Source organism: Phalangium opilio, unplaced genomic scaffold (assembly GCF_054372755.1).
Source record: "Phalangium opilio isolate 3A_F unplaced genomic scaffold, DU_Popi_V2 ptg000070l_1, whole genome shotgun sequence".
NCBI lineage: Eukaryota > Metazoa > Arthropoda > Arachnida > Opiliones > Phalangiidae > Phalangium > Phalangium opilio.
The window spans coordinates 1,297,816-1,314,310 of NW_028324182.1; the positions used below are offsets into that span (position 1 = coordinate 1,297,816).

The 16,495-nt window shown below is 37.3% G+C and overlaps 1 long non-coding RNA gene across 2 annotated transcripts; it reads left to right on the plus strand.

Moving 5' to 3' along the window:
• Nucleotides 1-9,573: 9,573 nt before the first annotated feature.
• Nucleotides 9,574-12,357, plus strand: LOC149660999 (uncharacterized). Of its 2 annotated transcripts, none has more exons than XR_016368754.1 (4): nt 9,574-10,161; nt 10,313-10,700; nt 10,747-10,880; nt 10,950-12,357. It is a non-coding gene; the product is annotated as an uncharacterized LOC149660999 (long non-coding RNA). The 2 variants fall into 2 exon arrangements; XR_016368753.1 differs by having other exon boundaries at nt 9,583-10,161; nt 10,313-10,478; nt 10,762-10,880.
• Nucleotides 12,358-16,495: the final 4,138 nt, after the last annotated feature.

A 16,495-nucleotide genomic window follows, 5' to 3' on the forward strand; every position in this document is an offset into this window, starting at 1 on the left:
CTTCGTGCTTTTTCCAATTTTTATGCAAGGATACTGTGACTCTAGATCTCTAGAGCGTGTTGGCCCGCATGCAGCGTTGCTTCACCTCTCTGATATTATATTAAAAAGACTTGGTTTGCCCAAGCCTAAAAAACAAAACGATAAGAGTTTCTCCAGTTGACTGAAGCGCGGATATTATTTTTCTAATGAAATTTAAACACAATCCGTATTTTACAACTCTTTAGAATTTAATTCAATCACCTGATTTTCCTGGTAATGCATTTATTTCCTAGAATTAGTTACTTTTTCTAACGCGAGCTAGCCTCGCTCTGTAACCGTTTTCCTCTAAAGACATGTAAACCTTTAGATCATTATATTCGTTTCTGTTAACTTTACACCTCGTTGCTTTCGTTGATAATTTTAATGAGGATAAGCTTAGCGCTCTGCATACCGCTATTAAAACGAGCGATGCCGATGGTAACCTTCATAAAAGTTAGAAGGGAAATTGTAGATTTTGTATTCACGTAATAATTCTTGGCGTAACTTACTTCCCACATTAATTGTGGTTTTCAAAATACATTTCAAGTATTTGAAGTATAATGATTTAAATGACCGTGATTGTTTTAAATATAATGCAAACGACGCAGCAAGCACAAATGGTGTTATTAGTAGCGCTAAAAATATTGATATCCAAACCTGAAAAACAAGGATTGCTGCGGCTTCAGTCGAAGAGTCATTGCCGCGAAAAAAAACGTTGCTTCAGTCAACTTAGCAATTCAAAGATTGTAAGATAAATTATTGGACTGAGGGTAAGAAATTAAAATTTGAATAAGGTTAATTTCTCCGTGAAATGTTGTCCTTAACGTTCTCTATATTATTCGATATGATTTAAAATCTTACTCCTCTGCTGAAAGACCGAAATATGTCGAAATATCGCTTTTCCCTGGATATAGGTGATCCCGTAAAAAGATGTGTTGACTCGACACCCATGGCATTCGAAAACTCAATGACGTTGAAATATGACGGGATTGGCATACAAAATATCATTCCAATATCGGAAACCTTTGAATTAAGTATATTTAAACAAATATTGTAGCTAAACATAAAATTGAAACTTGCGCGATTGAGGTTGAAATGGTCATTTCTGTTATAAGAACCCTTCAATTTGACACACACTATTGCAAGAATTGCTTTCAACCTAAAAACCTTCGTTATAACCATTCTAAATTACTAATAATTAGAATTTTAAACAATTTTATTATCTCTCGCGCCTCTATTTGGCTGAGAACGAGTAGGGTTTAATTCGAAAAAAAAGTCACTAGAATTAACTGTCCAAAGAAAGCGGTCAAACTAGTGCTGTGCGAGTACTCGGCTCGATACTCGATAAGAGATTTTCTGAGACTCGAAAAAGTTTCGAGTATCAAACCAAGGCTCGATAAATATTCGAACCTGCTTTTGAAAAGCCTTGAACTCTGAAAATAGGATGTAGTAACTATAAAAATCTACCAGAAAGTAACGCTTATTGGTTAAAGGACGCATATTAGTGCTCATTGGGTAGTTTAGATCATAATGCCAGTGCAATGTAGTATTGTGGTAGCTCCTAGCTGGTAAAATAGTGGTAGTAAAAGTAATGAAATACAGTTAAAGGCGCGTTTACTACTATTATTTTATTTATTTATTTTTTAAGTTTAGGTTAGAAATTTTCGTTTGGAACTTTGCGCGAAGCATAACAATGGCTACAAGTTACTTCGGTGAGGAATGAGATTCCGAAGAAGATATTAATGAGAAATTAAGTTAGTTAAATTTAAAGGGAAGAAGACTAATACCGTCTGGGAATTGATGGAAGTAGTTGTCGATGATCAAAATTACACCAAATGTCTATTATGAGAGCAATAAGTTAACAGAAAGTGTGAAAACACTAGAAAATCAATTCCCAATTACTCGATAAATACTCGAAACAAATTTTCCAACTACTCGATACTCGATAAGGGAAAATTTCAATACTCGAGACTCGACTCGAAACCAAAAATTCAAGACTCGCACAGCCCTAGGTCAAACGGATGGCTATATAGTGTGGTTTCGAAAAACGTTAGTACGCTTAACGGTTATTGATCAACTAGCTTTTAGAACTTCCATCAAAATGAAATAAAGTATGGGTAGGCTTTACTGATGACTAATATTTTTATAGCACCCTAGGAGAGAAGGCAAATGGTTAGACTTCTAGGGTAAGCGGTTTGGGCTGGCCCTTGTTTATCAGTCAATCAGGACTTTAATTTATATGGATATAGATAATGCCCACTTCACAAGCCTACGATGCTTCTGTCTCTCTGGCGGGAGCTACATAAATTATGCTTACGTTATTGGCTAAACGTCCGAGCATAGTTTCCACTTTTGTAACTTCAGAAGCGTTAAACTGAATCTTCCATCTAAAAAAAGATGATGATACTTAATATCATTAAAAGTTTACTGGCGAACTCGCAATTAATTATAATTTAAAGAAATATTTAAAAAACCGTGTTTTACCGAAGTCTGTTTTTAATCATGTCTGTAAAAATTCCCACTATGCCCATAAGTAATCCAGAGACTTCTTGGGTATCTTCATTTAGTTCTATTAAGCTGGGAAACTAATATAATTTAAAATACATTTTATTAGCATAATAAGAAATAATAGGATAGAATATTAATATAAATAAAATGATATACAGGGTGTTTCTGATAAGTCTGCCATAAATCAAGGGGCGTGTTCTTTGGGTCAAACTGAGTGGAAAGTGTCAAAGAACATGGGGTGTACAAGAATTTGCAACGAAGATATGGCCCCCCAAACATTGGCCCCTAAAACAAGAAAATATTGGAAAATGTAGACTAAAACAAATTCAGCCTTATCAACTTGTTTAGAAATATGAGACAATTTCAATAGTTTCCCTCTAACATCGTTATTGAACTTTCACCTGGCAGAAGTGTATTAAATGAGTAGAAGTATGCCTACTCTAGTAAAGTAAATTCAAAGTATCATGGTACCTTTCGGTTGGTATTACTTTTATTCTTAACAAGTTAACATGGACGTTACAGGTATTGTTCAAAATGTCCACCAACGGCGTTAAGACAAACATGAACCCGTCTTTCGAAAGATTCTTGGACATGTTGGAAGATTCCTGGCATGTTCCTGATTGTTTGACAACCTTCAATAATTCGTCTTCGCAAGTCTTCCTCATCACGGACTTCATTCTTGTACACGATGTCTTTGAGATGACCCCAAAGATAGAAATCGCACGGATTTAAATCCGGAGATCTGGCTGGCCACGCAACTGGTCCTCCACGCCCAATCCACCTCAAACTAAACGTAGCATTAAGATGTTCTCTAACTGCACGGCTGAAATGTGGGGGTGCCCCGTCGTGCATAAACCACATGTCACGAAGTAATGCTAACGGTATGTCCTCGAGTAGTTCAGGTAAAGTGTCTCTTAAGAACGTGAGATATGCTTCACCATTTAGTCTGGGTGGAAGAAAATGCGGACCTAGTAAATGATTACCGACAATGCCGCACCATACGTTTAAAGAAAATTGCTGTTGGTGACTTCTAACACTAGTTGCGTGTGGGTTTAATTGGCGCCATTCGTGGTGGTTGTGATAGTTCAGAATTCCATCCCGGGAAAAATGTGCCTCGTCGGTTACTAAAAGGACCCGTGGAAATTGATTGTCCTCTACTCTGGCCAAAAACCACTCGCAGAAGTCGATGCGTCTTGGATAATCTGCCGGGTTAAGAGCTTGCACCTTTTGAATATGATACGGGTGAAACTGATGTCCGCGGAGAATTCGCCAGACCAAAACGTGATTAACATGTAATTGTCGTCCAACTTGTCTGGTACTTGTCGAGGGGTCCTCATCGAACATGGCAAGGACGTCTTCCTCGATTTCCTCCATGTCATCTGGAATGTCTCGCTCTCGAACGTTGTTGGGTTGTACTTGTCCGATGTCCCTCAAGCGCCTGTCAACAGCCTCGAACGTACGACGATTTGGTATGCGTCGTTGCGGAAATTGTTCCTGGTATCGCCGCTGTGCTTCCACTGAATTGCCCTGCGCCAGTCCATACATGAGATGCATGTCTGCATATTCTGCATTGGTATACGCCATACTGTACTACCACACGTTCGTTCGAAGTGATACTGTGACGTTATCAACAACATCGCGTTACTTTATAGCAAACCACCGTTTAGTTTTTACGTTTGCGTCATGACTGTCAGCATTGTTTTTTATTCACGGACTTCATTCTTGTACACGATGTCAAAAAAATCTTTGAGATGACCCCAAAGACTTTTTAGCAAACCACCGTTTATTGTTTACGTGTGTGAATAAAAAACAATGCTGACAGTCATGACGCAAACGTAAAAACTAAACGGTGGTTTGCTATAAAGTAACGCGATGTTGTTGATAACGTCACAGTATCACTTCGAACGAACGTGTGGTAGTACAGTATGGCGTATACCAATGCAGAATATGCAGACATGCATCTCATGTATGGACTGGCGCAGGGCAATTCAGTGGAAGCACAGCGGCGATACCAGGAACAATTTCCGCAACGACGCATACCAAATCGTCGTACGTTCGAGGCTGTTGACAGGCGCTTGAGGGACATCGGACAAGTACAACCCAACATCGTTCGAGAGCGAGACATTCCAGAAGACATGGAGGAAATCGAGGAAGACGTCCTTGCCATGTTCGATGAGGACCCCTCGACAAGTACCAGACAAGTTGGACGACAATTACATGTTAATCACGATTTGGTCTGGCGAATTCTCCGCGGACATCAGTTTCACCCGTATCATATTCAAAAGGTGCAAGCTCTTAACCCGGCAGATTATCCAAGACGCATCGACTTTTGCGAGTGGTTTTTGGCCAGAGTAGAGGACAATCAATTTCCACGGGTCCTTTTAGTAACCGACGAGGCACATTTTTCCCGGGATGGAATTCTGAACTATCACAACCACCACGAATGGCGCCAATTAAACCCACACGCAACTAGTGTTAGAAGTCACCAACAGCAATTTTCTTTAAACGTATGGTGCGGCATTGTCGGTAATCATTTACTAGGTCCGCATTTTCTTCCACCCAGACTAAATGGTGAAGCATATCTCACGTTCTTAAGAGACACTTTACCTGAACTACTCGAGGACATACCGTTAGCATTACTTCGTGACATGTGGTTTATGCACGACGGGGCACCCCCACATTTCAGCCGTGCAGTTAGAGAACATCTTAATGCTACGTTTAATTTGAGGTGGATTGGGCGCGGAGGACCAGTTGCGTGGCCAGCCAGATCTCCGGATTTAAATCCGTGCGATTTCTATCTTTGGGGTCATCTCAAAGACATCGTGTACAAGAATGAAGTCCGTGATGAGGAAGACTTGCGAAGACGAATTATTGAAGGTTGTCAAACAATCAGGAACATGCCAGGAATCTTCCAACATGTCCAAGAATCTTTCGAAAGACGGGTTCATGTTTGTCTTAACGCCGTTGGTGGACATTTTGAACAATACCTGTAACGTCCATGTTAACTTGTTAAGAATAAAAGTAATACCAACCGAAAGGTACCATGATACTTTGAATTTACTTTACTAGAGTAGGCATACTTCTACTCATTTAATACGCTTCTGCCAGGTGAAAGTTCAATAACGATGTTAGAGGGAAACTATTGAAATTGTCTCATTATTTCTAAACAAGTTGATAAGGCTGAATTTGTTTTAGTCTACATATTCGAATATTTTCTTGTTTTACGGGCCAATGTTTGGGGGGCCATATCTTCGTTGCAAATTCTTGTACACCCCATGTTCTTTGACACTTTCCACTCAGTTTGACCCAAAGAACACGCCCCTTGATTTATGGCAGACTTATCAGAAACACCCTGTATATTAATATAAAAAATGATACATATTAATATAAAAAAATGATATATATTAATATAAATAAAATGATATATATTAGTATAAATAAAATTATATATATTAATATAAATAAAATGATATATATTAATATATATAAAATGATATATATTAGTATAAATAAAATGATATATATTAATATAAATTAAATGATATACATTAATATAAATAAAATTATATATATAAATTTAAATAAAATGATATATATTAATTTAAATATTAATATAATATAGAATAGAATCAAAGTTTATGTTCACAAAAAAGCGTATGAGAGCTTAGGAGAATTTGCACAGGCGAACATAGAGGCTCATGTAGTTGAGGAGTAGACACTTGAATTCGAGAATATGTCGCTTAAATTTAAGCTGGTCATATCCTCTTTTATCCCACTGCCTGCCTGCCTTCTGTACAAGACATATACTTAATTGGTGGAAGAATGTTGTCTGTTTAATAAATATCTTCAAAGTTTTTTAATGCTTTCATAATTTATTAATTGTAGCTTCTTTAATCGTTTATTAATGAAGAGCAATAATTGCAAATTTGGTAAATAAGTTTTAAGTATAGCTCTCCTCTCGGCTCGGAGAAGTAATATTTTGATTTTCCCAACTGGGATTGCGTCTGTAGGAGGGAGTCTTTAAATATGAGAGTCTGGTAAGATTATTGCAGGGGCTGCTGGCTTGTTGATAGTGTTCTTTGCTTGCCTCGGAAGCTATTTTTAGTAAGGTTTTCCACAGTTCAGTTGAAACAGTTCAGTTTTCGGTTCAGTTCAGTTATTTTCGTTTTCAGTTTAGGGACTAAAATGATTTGATTGCTTCAGTTCAGTTTCAGTTTGCACATCTCCAAACTGATCAGTTTTCAGTTCGGTTCGGTTTATTTCTTAAACTGAACTTATAAAAACTTAACTGAAGAGATAGTTCATTACTCTTTCGATCTATCGCGATAAACGATATCATTACGTTCCCGCAAACATTAGTAGAACAATAGAAAATTGACATCGTTTAGTATTGCATGCTGTATGATATTTTGGGGGATGTGTCGCGTAAAGTTACCTTATTAGTGTCTCGTATCATCATTTATGTCGTGTAGATTTTATTATGCATAGAAAAAGTCCCGTGATTAGCTGGGACCCTCTGCAGAGAGACACAGGCTAAAAGAATACCAATAATTAGTAACTAAAAAGGGTATCATAATTAGTTAATTAGTCAAAGTTAAATTGATCAATGTTAATAATTAGTAATTAGTAATTATGAAATAAACATGCCTCTTAATCTTAAGGTATGGCACTTCACGATTCCAAAATACTTAGTAGTAGTAGAAAATGTTAGCGGTTAATAGTTACAATCTGGGTATCTTGGGCCTCTGACACCGTATTTTTCTTCTTGATAATCTCTGAAGGGGTTTTCGGTTCAGTTCATTTATAACTGAAAACTGAACTGATCAATTGGGTTTCCTGGCTGATCCGAACTGATAATTTCAGTTCAGTTTCAGTTCTTGAAAATCTTAACCGAAAAGTTTCAGTTCAGTTTCAGTTTTAGTCCAAAACCGATTTGAACCGAACTGTGGGAAACCTTAATTTTTAGGTTCAGCGTACTTTGTTTTTCATTAATTGTAATGGCTTGTTTGATAGTACTATTAATCCAATTGTGTAAACTTCTCTCAAAACACGTCAATTGTGGATAAGCATTCGTTTTAAATATAGGTTATGTTTCCATGAAATGCGTGAAATTAGTATCAAGTGTATGCAAAATTTATCAAATCCCAATTTAATTGGGCCAGCTCAGTTAGAAAGTTCAATGTATTGCGCTTCTACTTTATTTTTCTTATGCAAGGATAACTGTAACACGAGGAGAGGATAGTGATCAGACCCTTCGTAGTCACTTAGAACGCTAATAACAACTGCCAGGGTAGAATCACAGTCATAGAACAGCGTCTCGAAGCTAGTAAATAGCTAGTAATAGTAATAGCTAGCTAGAGTGGGGTGGCGTAGCGGTTAGCGCTCTCACCTCGCAGCAAGAGGATCCTGGGTTCGATTCCGGACTGTGGCACCGGGTGAAAATCTGGGAACAAATCCTTCTGCGTAGAGTTTGCAAGTTCTCTCCCCGCTTGGGAAAAGGAGTTTTCCTCCGCGGTCTAACCCGGTTTCTCCTTTCCATCAAAACTTGCAGAGGTACTCGGCTCGAGGCTCGATCGAGCTTTCGAGTCCTATCGAGTACTCGCACAGGCCTAGCATCAACAGACAGATACACAGACCGTCAAGTCGAGAACAGAGCCTCTCCGTGACATACGTTACTCGATGACGTCGATGACGTAAAAAGGCTCTTTTTTGCTCATAAATAAACCAGTTAAGAAAACCAAAATAATATAAACTTATTTACCAGGATATGGAATTATTTCTCTCTTCTTTTTTTGATAAAAATAGATGGTTTTATAAAATAGGAGGAGCTTATAGAGAAAATGTTGCCCTCGACGTCATTTACTAAGTAATCTCGCCAGAACGAATGAAAGACTACGATTTCTTTAATGCATAGTCTAATCGATCACGTTGGCTGCTCGAGTAACAAGCATGAGCGAGTGGACTATTCTCATTTCCGGTTCAGAACTGATGCTAGAAGATTCTCTGCTTTTCGTGATCGTAAGACGGTACAAAACCGTGAAGCCTTGTCAAGCAAAGTTTATACACTGTTATGTTATAATACTTAGATTGAACGTAATAGTTTTAAAAGCAATGTTTATTAAGAGAATCCAGCAGAACAAGAGCAACTAGTTTAAAATGTGTTTGTTTTACGAAATGGCTTTCTTTATATAGCGCACGTTATCGTCCTTATCTAAATATCTAGTTTTTTATACAAAAGCTATCGTTAGTAAGTAAATAGTTTTTTGTTATACAACAAATTTTTTTCTTTCGTGGTTCCAGGTATACTTGTAGTTGTTTATGCAGGGGAGTACCATGCTGGTTTCATTAGTCGTCTGCCGAAGGATGACACGCGGGTTATGGGGGCCATGTCCTTTGAAGTCGATGTTGAGGTTAAGGTGGCTCCTGGAGAGAAGTTTTCTTGAGTAGGCTCTTGGTCGGATGTTGATTGGGCAAAACTTGTTGGTGTGTGACTTGGTTGAATGGTGGAGCCGGTCTCAGTTTGCGACCAACGGGGAAGTGATGCGAGCTCTGATGGTATGCATCGTATAGTGAATCCGGAATGCTGAACCATTCCGGAGTTATCGTCACACTGTTGTACTGGTGGCTGCCATTTGAGAGTGTGTCTTGTTCCCACATAATTGTACTGCCGTTCCTGATGTTGCTTTCGACCACAGTTTCGAGGTCGAAGTTGAACTCGTGTCCGTCTGAATATTTGGTGTTGTTCCGTTTGAATTACGTAGGAGTCCGGCGTCGTAGCATTCTGGAGGATTACAGCTGGTTTCCATAGTCGAGGACCCGCAATGTACCACACTGGTACTCCAATCCGTAACGGCCGTAGAGTTTTTTGTGGCTTTCTGCTGTGTTGGTGAACCATATTTTGTTGCCTCTCCCTCAGGCCTGCCTGTATTTTATGCGTCGGAATGTTAGGTCTGAGACTAGTGTTGCTCGTTGTCAGTGGGCTGCGTAATTTTCTTCCCATTAACATTTCCGAAGGAGTGAGCAGGTTGTCCAACGGTGTTGTTCTGTATTCTACAGGGCCGGTAGGCCCTTGTAGATATGACATGACACCCTTCCGTAATGTTAAAAGAAAATTCACAGTTTTTAGGGTTAGCGTCCCATAGAAAAAGCATTAAAAAATTTTCGGTTTTTTAAGGCAATTGTGGCAGGCCATACGGAAAAAGTATAGCGAAGTTAGTTTTCGGAATACTCCTAAATTAACAAGCATTTCTTAAATGGGAAACTTACGTGTTTCGATTTTTAATTAATGAATTCTAATTTTTGTAATTTAACTAATTAAGATAGTACGTCAAAAAATTACTTTTGGGTCAGAAGTCAGCCTAACCTTATAGCGCGCTTAAACCTATTTCTTCATTTCGTTCTCGTTGACAACTAGAAGGGCCTAGGTTTGTGGGTGCTAACAAGTTACGTTGACAAATTTCAAATGTTGGGTTTCTTGCTGATTTTCCTAATTTCTTAGCAGTAGACCCTAACCAATTACTTTGGTATTTCATCCGAGCTTGAGCACCTTTATATGTATTTTCTAATTAACTGTAGCACCCTTAATAAGAAATACGTCGTTATCAGGTCGAATTTTCGTCTAGAAAAGTAATTCAGGTAAATAATTACAGTTAATAGAGGTTTTTATATCATTTAAAGTAAGCTTTTCGACGTTCTTTACGGCCAAGGCTTAAGTTTTAGTTTGTCTATGTAATATAGTGTTTATAGTGTCTTTCCTTTTAAAGATTATAAGAAAGCTTATTTCCAGCACTGTTTTGGATTGGAAATTTGGAATTACAAAAATACGCAGTCTGCTTCGATTCATGCTACAAATCCTAACCCTAGGGCCTAGGTTACCGTTTTACGCTACGTAACTTAATACTGTATTCATCATGACTGTTTGTTGGCGCTTCAACATTCTCATTTGAGGACAGGTATACTCGGTTTCATTATTTGTTAATCTCACTAAAATGCTACTAATTGTGAAGGTGTGTGATATAATTCCTGAAACTAAACCAATGTAGAGGACCAGATTATTCGTTAAAACAATTTTGATCCTATTGAATCAGTCATACTGTGATGTTAGTCATGTTACGTTATCATTTTATAAACTATTTGTTACCAACAGTCGATTGTTTAATTAATAAGTAACAGTGGTACTGGTTAATGCAGGAGGACAGTGTCGTTATATAATTTAATTAGTGAAATAATTTTCAGGTTTACAACACAGATTCTCTCAACGTAACCACGTTAGAAACGGAGGGTTACGTTGTTTGCTATTTCCACAGTCCACATTGCCGTTTCTTTATTGGTTTAAATTGCTATGAATTGTATAGGTATTTGATTTAATTACTGGTATTCAAGCTAAACTATAGAATAACATCATTCATTAACATATTGTATAGATAATCTTTACCACAAACCTAGCACAGGATAAAAATTGAACGCAATGTGTTGGAAATAATCAAAAACTCCTCTAAACATTAGAATTAAGGTGAATTAATTGTTGAAAGTCATTTTATAAGCTTAATGAGCACTGACGACAAGTTAATTTCAACGTAATTAAGTATAATTAACGTGAAATTAAACCCCAAATATACATTTTTTGGATGAAAACTCCGATAACTCTTAAATGATGTTCTTGATTAAGATTGTATCTACCCAAGCCGTTGGTAAAGCCCCATGTTTTCTCTTTCACACTCAATCTAATTTAAATTATCTCCAAAGTACCTTAATAGGCGCGAAATTCAAAAGTTTAGCGTAAAATGAGAATCGAAAACTCCACTAAAAATTGCAATTAAGGTGATGCATACATTTAAACTCATTTTATAACCTAAATGTACACTGCCAAAACACAATCCTACGTTAATTTTAACTCAATTTAATATAATTAACGTGAAATTAAACCAAAATATACATTTTTGGATAAAAGCTCAAATAACTTTTAAATAAACTGTTTAATTATGATTAAAACTACCCAAGCCATTGGTAAAGCCCAATATTTTCTATTTCACACTTAAGTTAATTTAAATTATCTTTAAAGTACATTAATTGCCGCGAAATTCAAAAGTTTAGGGTACCATAATGATGAATATATGGCAAAAATATTAAACTGCACTAAACATTGCAATTAGGGTAAAAAAATTCAAATAAATTTTAAGCTTAATCCACTCTCACGAACCACGCTCAAATTAAGATTAAAACCTCACAAGTTTTTCGTACAGCCACAGAGGTTTCCTATTTCACTTTCAAATTAATTTAAATGATCATTAAAATATATCAAAAGCGCATACTACTTGTATTATAAACTAAATCCACACTAGATTAACAAGATAAGCCGTTAAATTAAACTCGATCAAGTATAATTAATGTGAAATTAACCCAAAATACGAATGTTTTGGGTAAATTCATGGATACCTTATAATTAAACTAACAAATTAAAATTAAAACTACACTTATCTTTCACCCAGCCTCCACTTTCCTGTTTAATTCTTACGATTAATTAAATTGTCATTTAAAAGCATTTTTCCCCATTTTGAAAAGAGAGCCATTGAAAAGGAGCGATATTTAAAAGTTTTGGGGCAAAATAGTGATTGTTCCGCAAGAGTCAAACAGTCACGCCTCTAAAGTTTGCAGCTAGGGAGAATTTCTTGTTCAAACTCGTTTAATAAACAGAAATAAGACTAGTAAAAGAAGATAAGCCGTTAATTTCAACTTAATAACCATATTTAACGTGAAATTAATCGAAAACAATACGTTTTTTGGGTAACTTTAGATAAATCTTAACTGAAATAATAAAATAAGATCAAACTACGCGAGTTGTTCTTTCAGCCTAAATGTTTTCCTATTTAACACTAAAATTAATTACATTATCACTATAATACATTAATGGGCTCCAAATACAAAATTTTAGGGTAAGGAATGTGTCAAAATGAAACTTTTCCATTTAAATTTTAATTAGGCCTGTGCGAGTCCAGTTTTTTAGGGTTCGAGTCGAGTCTCGAGTCCTTAAAAAAGCTCTCATAGAATCTCGAGTCGAGTCTTTTAATTGGTATCGAGTCCTCGAGTCCTTAAGTCAGCTTAAGAACTAGGTTTCAAGTCCAGTGTCGAGTCCTGATAATTTATGGCAAGTATAATAATATAATATAATTTATGGCAAGTATAATTTAGTATGACATCTCCCGTTGGCAGTATTGGGGGTTTTACATATAGGAAGCTGTTGGTCTGATCTCGACCAGGCTTGGAAATAAGGTTTATTTCTGAACTAGTCCGCCGGACCAGTGACCCCTGATGTCTTAAATTTGAAACTGGTCCCGGAACCAGTGACCCTTCCCCTATTTATTTTTCTACTGGTCCCAGGACTTGTGGTCGTTTTCTCTTCTAAAAAAATCTCTCTCAGCTTAGGGTTGTATACACAACTGGACTCATGGAGTCAAAATTTATGTTAAAATGAAAATAATTAAAGAGGTCCCCATATAAATTTTTAATAAAAGTAGGAATTAATAAACTAGTCATTGGGACCAGTGACCCTCACGTTTTGAATAAAAAAAGTGGTCCAAGCTATTAATAAACTGGTTTTTGACCTGTAAACCTGTCTTATTTCCTAGCCTGGATCTCGACAACACTGTCCATATTTCAAATACCGTCGTTTTTAAACTTCTTTAATAAATAAAGTACAACATTATTTGCTTATCGAAATCAATGTTTTTGAATATAAGTTAAATGTAATTAACGATACTTAAGTACTTCTTTAAGCAATTAGAAATAGATCAACCCCAAATGTATGACGGTAAAGCAAAAATAAAATTATTCAAATTTTAATTACAAAAAGACTGAAGTGACAGATATTATAAAAAAACGTCTTGGTTTGGACCAAGGCCGAAAAAAACAAACGATATGTGTGAGGTTTATCATTTGACTGAAGTTTCAGATATTGCAATTGTTTTAGTTATTTTTATCCATTTAATCCTTAATCAATATTAAATTCAATCAAATGATTTTACTGTTAATCGATCTAGTCCCTCTAAATTAATTGAAAAAATTACATATCTACGCTTTTTCAAGAACAATTACATTTTCCGAAAACATTTTATCATGAAATTAATTATTTTGAAGGGATTTCGTGTCGTTGCTCACTAACTTGTAAGCACCTTGACGGGCATAGTTTTAATTGTTGCTGGCTTAACAAATTTTCAAGTTTGCACCAAAAAAGTTTAAATCTGTAGTAAGTTTCTGAGAAGACTGATTTTAGAGAAAATATGATAAAGAACTTTTTTTCTCAAACTAATGTCGTCTTCTTGAGACAAAGCAACAATGCTTATCCTGTGTGGTTTCGTTTAGTAGGTGGCTCTCTGTAGCACAGGAAAAATATGATATCGGCAATATCGGTATAAATATAACCAGCAGTAAGATAAGGGACTAGAATTAAAGTGCCCTAGCATTGGTAATAGAGCCTAGCACTAGTGAACAAATTTGACGATTTTATGCCGCTTCCATCACCAAGTGAAGAGTTTGGTTACCTCGTTACTTCTAGTCCCTTATCTTACTTCTGATATAACCAAAGGTAAGGGTAAAGATTACATAAAAAGAAATACTTCTCAGTACCAATGACTTGTTATATTCATTTCATGCGGAAATAATATGGGTATACACATTATTCATTACCAGTTATGCGAAGGTCACACTTTACTCCGACCCCCCTTCCTCTATTTTCCCAATATAAAAATTTTTAAAAGCACCAGTGGTTCAAGTGTATGGGTCATCTGAGCCGTCGCAACACACTCAGCCAATAATACCATATAGTTCGAAACCTTTTCACATTAGTGACTCTCCGGACTTGCCCGCCAACCTTAATAACCTAAAACTATAAAACATTCCTGTACATGAATGATTATGGTTGTGGCTTGTCACTCACTAGCGCCTGAAGGACCGATCACTCAGTGTAATTTGTGTACATTTGTAAGTAAGTAGACCATTTTAGAAATTACATTCAGAGAAACTAAAACACAAGGGTGATGCCGCCATTGGGGTCTTCTCTCTCTCGCCTAGAAGCACCGCTATAGGCAGAGCGAATTGACTCCGTCTGGCGGTGACCCTTGGTGCGAGGGATAATACCCCAATGGTGGCCTCGCCCCTGTGTGTTTTCCGAAATGGTCTTTAAGCGTGCTAAAATGATTACGCGTAATACGTAACCGGTGTACAAGTAGCGCCAACAATGTAGAAAGGGGTGGTGACGTTTCAAATGAAGACTGAGTTATGACCAAGAAATTCTAAAGCACGGAGAGGAAAATTGCAGTGCAATGTTTTCTTCATAGAGGCGACAATAGAAATGTAGCATTTCGATTAAATTTTTACATTTTCCTTTCGAATTATGTCAAAGTTCGCTTGCTCTTTTTAGAAAGTCAATAGAATATTTCAAATATTCTATGTTGATAGCTCAACACGTACTCCCTTCAAAATAATTAATTTCATGATAAAATGTTTTCGGAAAATGTAATTGTTCTTGAAAAAGCGTAGATATGTAATTTTTTCAATTAATTTAGAGGGACTAGATCGATTAACAGTAAAATCATTTGATTGAATTTAATATTGATTAAGGATTAAATGGATAAAAATAACTAAAACAATTGCAATATCTGAAACTTCAGTCAAATGATAAACCTCACACATATCGTTTGTTTTTTTCGGCCTTGGTCCAAACCAAGACGTTTTTTTATAATTCTAGTAGGATTTGATTCAGATCTTTCCCTTCCGGCTCGGCTTTGGCGAGAAGGTTCTTTAGTGTTTGCACCATGCGCTCTGCCAGACCGTTGCTCTGAGGGTGGTAGGGGCTTGACGTAAGGTGCTGGACGCCCCAATTTTGCAGGAACTTCGTGAAAGTGTAGGATGAAAAGGGTGGACCGTTGTCGTATAGAAACCTTCTTGGTATGCCGTGGCGTGAGAAGTGCGGAGTCATGAACTTTATTACAGCTTCAGCGGTGGTTGAGGTCAGTTGTTGGGCTTCAACATACTTGGAGTAATGATCGATGATCAAAATGTAGTCCTTTGCTTTGAATTTGAATAAATCCGACGAAATGGTGTGCCAAGGATGAGGCGGAATTTCCAGTGGTCGAAGCGGCTGGGGGGTATTGGCACGTGCTCTTTGATTGCAAGTGGTGCAGTTTCGGACGAAATTTGTGATGTCCGTGGTCATTGAAGGCCAATATACATTAAGTTTCGCTCTCGCTAGGCAGGCTGTTACTCCTTGATGGACGTTGTGTATTTGCCTTATTGTCTCATGTTGTAGAGTCATTGGCACTACCAGTCGTTCCCCTCTGTATAAAAGAGCATCTTGGGTGTGCAGTTCTTCTTTAATTGACCAGAATGCACGGACTCCGTTGTTCCTTATTGAGTTTAAGTTCGTGGGCCAGCCCTTTCCAATTTATTGATGGACTTGTTGAAGAACCTCGTCATGATTGGTGGCATCTTGGAATTTTTGTAGGCGGTCTTCCGATAGCGTTGTGAGTGCATGTTGTGCTGCAGATGGGCCCTCTAGGAATTCCGTGGACATCTTGCATTCCGGATGAGGAGCTCGTGACAATGTGTCTGCAATGTATAGCCTTGTTCCGGGGACGTATACTAAAGCAGGGTCGAACCTGGCGAGTCGCAGAGTCAGGCGTTGCAAGCGAGGAGATAGCAAATGGAAGGGCTTCTTCACGATGGAGAGTAGCGGTTTGTGGTCCGTTTGTACGGGTAGCGGTGGAAATTTTGTAGGCGGTCTTCCGATAGCGTTGTGAGTGCATGTAGTGCTGCAGCTGGCCCTCTAGGAATTCCGTGGACATCTTGCTTTCCGGATGAGGAGCTCGTGACAATGTGTCTGCAATGTGCATAACGACTTTGTGCAGAGGTGAAGGTCATCGACGCATACTCGATTGGTTTTCCTTCTTGTAACTAGACGGCCCCAATGCCGTGC